The sequence below is a fragment of the Peromyscus leucopus genome, chromosome 5, assembly GCF_004664715.2.
Source record: "Peromyscus leucopus breed LL Stock chromosome 5, UCI_PerLeu_2.1, whole genome shotgun sequence".
Taxonomy (NCBI): Eukaryota; Metazoa; Chordata; class Mammalia; order Rodentia; family Cricetidae; genus Peromyscus; species Peromyscus leucopus.
Genome location: NC_051067.1, coordinates 26,713,076 through 26,720,676, shown reverse-complemented (window position 1 = coordinate 26,720,676; position 7,601 = coordinate 26,713,076).

The following is a 7,601-nucleotide window of genomic DNA, read 5'->3' as shown; positions in this document are numbered from 1 at the left end:
TCCACACCCGAGAGCTGGTATCCCTTTCCTTACTTACCATGACTGGAGACATTTCAAGTGTGATTATGTTGTGCTCCAACTCAGAATTCCTTTAAGGCTCTCCACTGCCACCTGACCAGCAGTGACACTCATTGAAATGGCATCCAAGGCTCTTCAGGGGCTGACCTCTGACCTCCACTCTCAAGAGATCACTTAGCTCTCTTTCCTCTGGCAGACCAGAACTTGTTTTATATCTGAAGTCCCCTTCCCTCCCTTCCTCCCCCCATCCCCATCTCTCCTCCTTCATAGCCCACTCTCTGTGAGATTCAAGTGTCAGATCACATGCCAAGAGCCATTCCAAGAGCAATTTGAATGTGAGAGGATTAAAATGAATCTAGAGGAAAAAGTCAATCCCTGATTTCAGGGAACACTTCAATCAGACATTCTCTTCTGATGCATGTCCATCAAACCAACTGAGCTGAAGGCTCTAGGCTGAAGGCTGGGTACCCCAAACACACTCTCCACATGTTTTGCATTTTCTGGGAAAACAGCCCAGGAATAAAGAGATGCCTACTCCCCTTGTCCCCAATATGATGTCAGTGTCCTAGGTATCTATCAGGTAATGTCCAGGTGCCATTTGAAACTGATGTGAACTTGTAACCCTGGGATTCTGGTTCAGAATTTGTGGATGGAGTTTGCCTGTGAGAGGTATGGATGTGTGAGTTGGGAGGGAGGCAGTATTGTATCTGATTTTAACTACAAAGGCTATACCTGGGACAATACTAAATCCACTACCTCCAGAGCACGTATTTATATTTGAAAACTTAGGCTTGTTTTTCATTTTTCCTTTTAAGCTTGACATACAGTGCTTGCCATTTTTATGGGATCCAGTATGGTAATCTGACATATTCCATAGTTTCTAACCAGAGCGAGTACTTGTCCCTCTCTATAAACAGTTATCATTCCTTGTGTTGGGAAGCTTTGAACTCCTCTCTTCTCCTTGTTGCTATTGTTGTTGTTGTTTTGATAGACAAGCCCAGGCTGGTCTGGAACTTGCTGTCTATACCAGCCACCCTCTATTGACTGTAACCCTTCTGCCTCTACCTCCTGAGAGCTGGGATTGCAGACATGAACCATCACACCCAACTCTTTTCCAGTTCCTTAAAAACAGGTAATAATTGTACATCACAGTCGGAATGCTTTAGGACTTCCTCCTCCGGTCTGTATTTTGAGACCTCCTGCCCCCTTTCCCTCCACCCTCCCTAGATATTACACCACTATTCTACTTCCATGAATCAACTTTTTTTTTTATGAGACACAAGTTACTGTGTGTGTGTGTGTGTGTGTGTGTGTGTGTGTGTGTGTGTGTGGTGTCACGCACTTGCTAAAATGCTTAAGTGGAAGTTAGAGGATAACTTGTGGGAGTCAATTTTCTCTTTCCACCATGTAAGGTCCCCCCAAAATGGAACTCGGGTCTTCAGATTTGGTGGCAAGTGTATTAAGCTGATGAGCCATCTCACTAGGACTGAATCAACATTTTAGGGTTCCACAAATGAACAAGATAATGTGTTATTTATCTTATGTCTAGCTTAATTCACCTAATGTGGCATCCCCCAATTCTATCCAATTAAAGGGTTGATGTTTCATTATGAATATATTTTCCTTATCCACTTACGTATTGATGAAAACTGATTTTGTTTGTTTGTTTGGTGGGTTGGTTTCTTGAGACAAGGTCTCAATCTACTTAGCCCAGGCAAGCCTAGAACTCACTATGTAGCCCAGGTTGGTCTCAAATTCAGGATTTTCTTACCCCAGCCTTCTGAGTACTGGGATAATAGATGTCACTGCACCTAGCTGGAATTGTTTATAAAATAAAAATATCTGTGAATAGGAATGTCTGAGGAGTCCCTAAAAAGGCCATTCTGATTGTTGGTTGCCTCACCAAAGTGAGGGACCTGAGGCTTCTATGTTTACTACAAAACCACATTCCTGCCCTAGCTGGCAAGGGCCCCAGAGCTGATGGCTGTTCTGGTAGCTGCTTGGCCTCTCTCTGTGCCTTGTTCCATCACCTGCCCTTCCTTTCATGCTAAGGAGGCAGAGAGGGCACAACTCTACGTCTCCTCTTCCTCCCAGCTTTTGTAAAGCTGGTTCCTCCCAGACATTTAGGCCTAACTCAGATGTCAGCACAGGGTCTTCTTCTGGAAGGTCTCAAAAGGCACCGGCCCCTCCCTCTTCATAAGAGAGGCTCCAGCCAGGAACATGAACTGAGAATGTCAGCTGGGAAGACAGGAGGATGTCTCATTCCTTCATAGGAAAACGTGATGGAGATGGAGTGGAGGGAGAATGTCTCTTTCCACATCAGCACCTTCTCTGCAATGGACTGCTTAGAACTGTATGCCCCTAAAGGGGAAAAAAAAAATCTCAAATGTCCCCATTCCACTACAGTGGTTTTGTTCTCAAGCGTTTGCATAAGGCCCTTTAAGCAACAAAACCTGAAAAATGCAAAGGGCTTAAACACCAGCCACTTACCATTCTCCCTCAGGTATTTCACCCTAAGACAAGGGGATGGGGAAGAGAAAAGAGTGGTAACTCCTCTAGGCCAGGCAAGCCTCCTTCTGATAACTGAGTCTGAAGAAAGCTAGAGGGGACAGACAGCTCTTAGCTGAGCAGCAGCAGCAGTGTGGTGGAACTGTTTCTCATTTGTTGCATCGGGGCCAGGCACCAACAGGATCTTCACAGTGCCTGGGTATGGATGGCACTGTCCTGAGGCTGATGGAACTCCTACTGCATAGTTCTTTTATCATATTGAGGATGGAATCCAGGTAAGCTGTCTACCACTGAGCCGTAGCTCCAGCTCTCTTTTTACCCTGTTATCTTATTTTATTTATTTATTTATTTATTTATTTATTTATTTATTTATTTATTTATTTATTTAGTTTTTGGTTTTTCGAGACAGGGTTTCTCTGTGTAGCTTTGCACCTTTCCTGGAATCCACTCTGTAGACCAGGCTGGCCTCGAACTCACAGAGATCTGCCTGCCTCTGCCTCCCTAGTGCCCGGCTTACCCTGTTATTTTAAAGCAAGGTCTCACTAAGCAGCCTAGGCTGGGCTTCAGCTTACTACAGCTTAGTCAGGTCTTCACCCTGAGATCCTCCTGCCTCAGCCTCACAGACATCTGGGATTACAGACTTGTACCACCAGACAGGGCATCTCTCACAAAATTCTTCACTTTATGAAGAACTACTTCAATTTTAATATAGGGGCCTCTTCTTGTTCCATTATGAAGCATTCATTGACAAAAATACAAGAGTTTAAAAAGAAATCCATGGAAACAACCAGCTGCAGTCCCTCCCCAGGCTGCTCCATTCTGAGCCAGTGCTAACGGTGAGCTGCATCTAGAAGGGAGGGGGCGGGGAAGCCCTGATGCTGTGCATGTACCGCCTCCTGCACAGCTGTGTCCTGGAAACTTGATTGGGGCAAGAAGGGAATGAAGAAAGGACAGCCACACAGACACATGAGCAGCCAGTCTGGGATGCCGGCTCTGAGACGTGCCAGCTTTCAACCTGGCGACACAGCATGTTTGTTATGTACATGTTTGTTATGTCCCCCTTCTCTGCAGGGGAAGTCTCAGGCTGTAACATCCAGGAGGGCTGTCCTTCATGCTGTCTGTATACACCGTCATCATTCACAGAAGGACCGAGGAAGGCTTTCCCAGTCCCTGTGGGTCTGAGGCACTGAGGTCCTTGATACGGCCACGCTCCTGTCAACAAGACTCACTCACTCACTTCATCCAATCCTTACACTTTCACTCAGGGCCCCTTCTGCTCCCGGCTTGTTTCTTGAAACAAGGTCTCAATCTACTTAGCCCAGGCAAGCCTAGAACTCACTATGTAGCCCAGGTTGGTCTCAAATTCAGGATTCCCATTCCCCTGGTGTAAACGCTTCTACCATGGCAGGTCAGCTAGCAAGTTCCTGGGGGAAAAACTTTGTGGTACAGCACTTGCTGAGCATGTGCCAGGCCTCAGGTCCAACCCATAACACCTTAAAAAGACACTCACAAGGAACCCACGCAAGTCAGCAATACACATCACTGTGAATACCTTGCCACATTTTATGTTACATATGAGTTCCTACCATAGTCCTCAACCACAGAAAAGACAAAGACAAACACTAACAGAATTTTTTAACAAAAGAAATTTAAATCAGTACACCAAAATTTGAGTAAGAGTGAGCATTCAGTAATGTAATCACCGCAAACAAATCAGTACATTGTGTAAGTCTGTTATCTGCTCTGTCTGGCCTTTGGTGCACTGTGTGGGGGCTGAGAAGAGTTTACTGATGGCTGGGAGCTCATTCCTTAAAGCCCCTTTACCTGTGCTCCAGTAATGAAGTGTTCAGTTCACAGGGGACCTCAGTCACCCTAATGGGCACACACAACATCCTCACCCCTGCACTGGGGGTGTCGAGCAGGCCAAGACCCAAGATGGATACAAAGATTTAGATCAAATCCAAGGGTCGACTTGGTTTAGACAAAGCTGCAGGACCATTTCCATCCATCTGACTGATGCAAACAGCTTTCATCTGGAGAGATCTGGAAGGCAAAGGCTCAGAGTCTGACCTGGCTCCAGCTCAAAGCTCTGTCACTCACCTGGACCTGTCCCAGGTAAACTGGAAATTTCAAGGCTCAGCCAGGTATGAGGCTACACAAAAAGAGAAAGATAAGATGTATGAGCTGTTCCTCACCCCACACACTCCTCAGTGACATTAACCACATGCCAGCCCTGCCACATGGGCAGAAAACAAGGGGAAAGCTAAGATTCAAAAAGAATCAGCAACCGACACTCAAGACCAGCTGCCCTGTCTAGGGAGCACCACATGACCGCTCTTCCGGCCATGAGGGAAAACAATGTATGACATGTTAATATTCAGTATCTCTATGTATCATGTTGATTAAAACAATGAAGCTCTGTTGTTTTGGATGGATTGTGCAACTTTTAGGGAGCCTTCACTAGGAGTTGAGGGTACAGAGTCAAAAGGCTGATCTATGTCTCCCTTCAGAACACCTCTCTCTCTCCTCACCAAGCAGGCTGCTGGGTCCACATGATGGAGTCTGGGAGACTTTCCGAATGCCTTTGGGCACAGGCAGTCTACAGATTATAGAGCAAGGAGCCAAGAGGTAGAGGGGTGGGGGTGGCAAAGGCCAGAGGGGATGCTGGGATTCAAAAAACCCTGCTGGAGTCAAACAGAAATCCAGGCAGAAATCCAAGGGTGGGAAAGGGTTGGGCTGTAGCCGCCCAGATAGAGGCAGGCGGGTTTGGAGTAGGCGATGACAGTGCCCTGGAATATGCTTTAAGTGATAGAAAAAGAGCCTGTATCCTCTCCTTGTCAAAGAGGGGGTGGTGGTGGTCACTAAAGCCACTGTCCCGTCTCAGAGAGTCTGAGGATCCCACAGTCAACTGCCTGTAAATCTAAACACCATCCATTACCAAGCAGGGAGTTCTCTTTGAATCTCATCTTCTCAAAGGAAAGAAGCAGCCAAGAGCTGGAGACAGTCCACCAAGAGCTGATTTTAGGAAAGCGATCAGCACTGCAAAGAAGCATTGGAGAGGGATACCCCGGAGCAGGGACTAGCCGCTTACTAGGTTTGGTGTTCTGGATTTTAAAGACTTTTTTATGAATACTTAGGAGGAAGGTCAGGTATCCTGAGGTGGCAATTTCCCCCTCCCAAATCACAGTGGATCAGATCTTCTTTTAAATGTATTTCTTACCACGATCCTTTTGAAACACCCACAAGAAGATGGGAGTCAAAACCACAATGCAAATGATATTAAAATGAAGCTGGGGGTCTTTCAAGGATGCAGATCCCTTCTTAGTGCTGATGTCTGCCTGCGGGGAGAGCTCTCTGGTGCCTCAGCTTCTGGAGTGGCAGAGAGAACCTAACGTAGCCTCAAGGATTTTTAACCTAACAAAGGGGAATTCTGCCCACTGAGATAGATCTGTGGTTTTCCTTGGTGACCTCACGTGTCAGTTTTTGCTGACATACTCTCACACCCCGAGGGCCATTATCTAGTGAGCCACAGAGAAAGGAAAACAACCTCACAAACTACAAGTCGTCATTTACAGTCCAGAAATCTTCAAAGACCTTAGAATGGAGCACAGGGAGTGGTGGGGAAGAGAAATTTGAAGAAATGTTGGATGGGAGCATGGACACAACAGGGACAGAGCATCAAGAGGGACACTGTATTGGCTATCTGTAAGACAGGAATAGATCTGTCAGAGAAACCAACTTGCATCCATTCCTCCGGTCAGTTTTCTCTTTCCACCACGTGGGTCCCTGGGGTCAGACTCCCATTTCTCCATTCTCTAAGACATTGCCTTTCCTCTTAAACCACACTGATCTCATGGGAAAAAATATGGTAGGAACTTATACATGACTGAGTCGAACATCCACTACATGAAGCTTGTAACCTACATGATCTTTTCTGCACATGCATGTCAATCTGCTTCCTACTGCTAACCAGACTGGCAACTACTGGATGGATGTATACACACACACACACACACACACACACACACACACACACACACACACACAGAGAGAGAGAGAGAGAGAGAGAGAGAGAGAGAGAGAGAGTTGCCCCTTTGTGTGGGTTTCATATCTGTGAATTCAGCTAACCACATGTTGAAAACTACTGAAAAAATTGTTCATATACTGAACATGTAATGTCTTTTTCCTTGTCATTATTCCCTAAACAAATAGCATCTGTTCACATTGCGACAGATATTGCATATAACGTGGAGACTGCTTAAGTGTAGGAGGAGTAATAGAGTCTGTACAAGTACACCATTTTTTTTTATACATAGTGCTTGAGCACCTATAGATTTTTGTATCCCCAGGGGTTCTGGAACCAACTCCCTGTGAATACAGGGGGATGACTTTGTATTAACAATCCAGCAAAAAATGAGAAGTAACTTTGCTCAATACCCATAAACTAGGTTTGGAAGCAGGCAGCAGAACATTGTTTATTGCTAATAGGTGTCTCACTAGTGCTTCAAAGCAAGCTGAGAGCAAAAGACTAGGAAAAGTCACTTTGCTGGCTGGTCTTGAAATTGAAACAGACACAAACTGATGAATGGAAGAACAGGATGGTGTTGCCACAGTTTGAATGTGTTCCCAAGTTCATGTATGGGAAACCATTCCAATATAGGACTGGAAGATGGGGCCTAATAAGAGGTGTGCAGCTTAGTGTCATCACCATGGAGAAGGCGTAGCTAGTAGGAGTATGAACTTGTTATAAGACAATTCTCATTTTTTCTAATTTATGGTTGGGTCTATTACATATACATACATACAATTTTTCTTTATTCTTAGGAATTTCATATGTGTCCGATGAAATATGACCATATCCACCCTTACTTCCCTTCTTCACCTCCTTCCCCCATATCCCTTCTACAAGCCCTCCTCCTGACATTGTCCCTTTTTCCTTTTGATAACCCAGTTAAGTCCAATTAGTGCTGACCATATGTGCACAGGTGTGAAGCCATCCACGGAGTGTGGAAAAACCTGCCAGTAGCCACACCCTCAAAAGACGATCCATCCTCCTCTATCAGATACCAACTGTT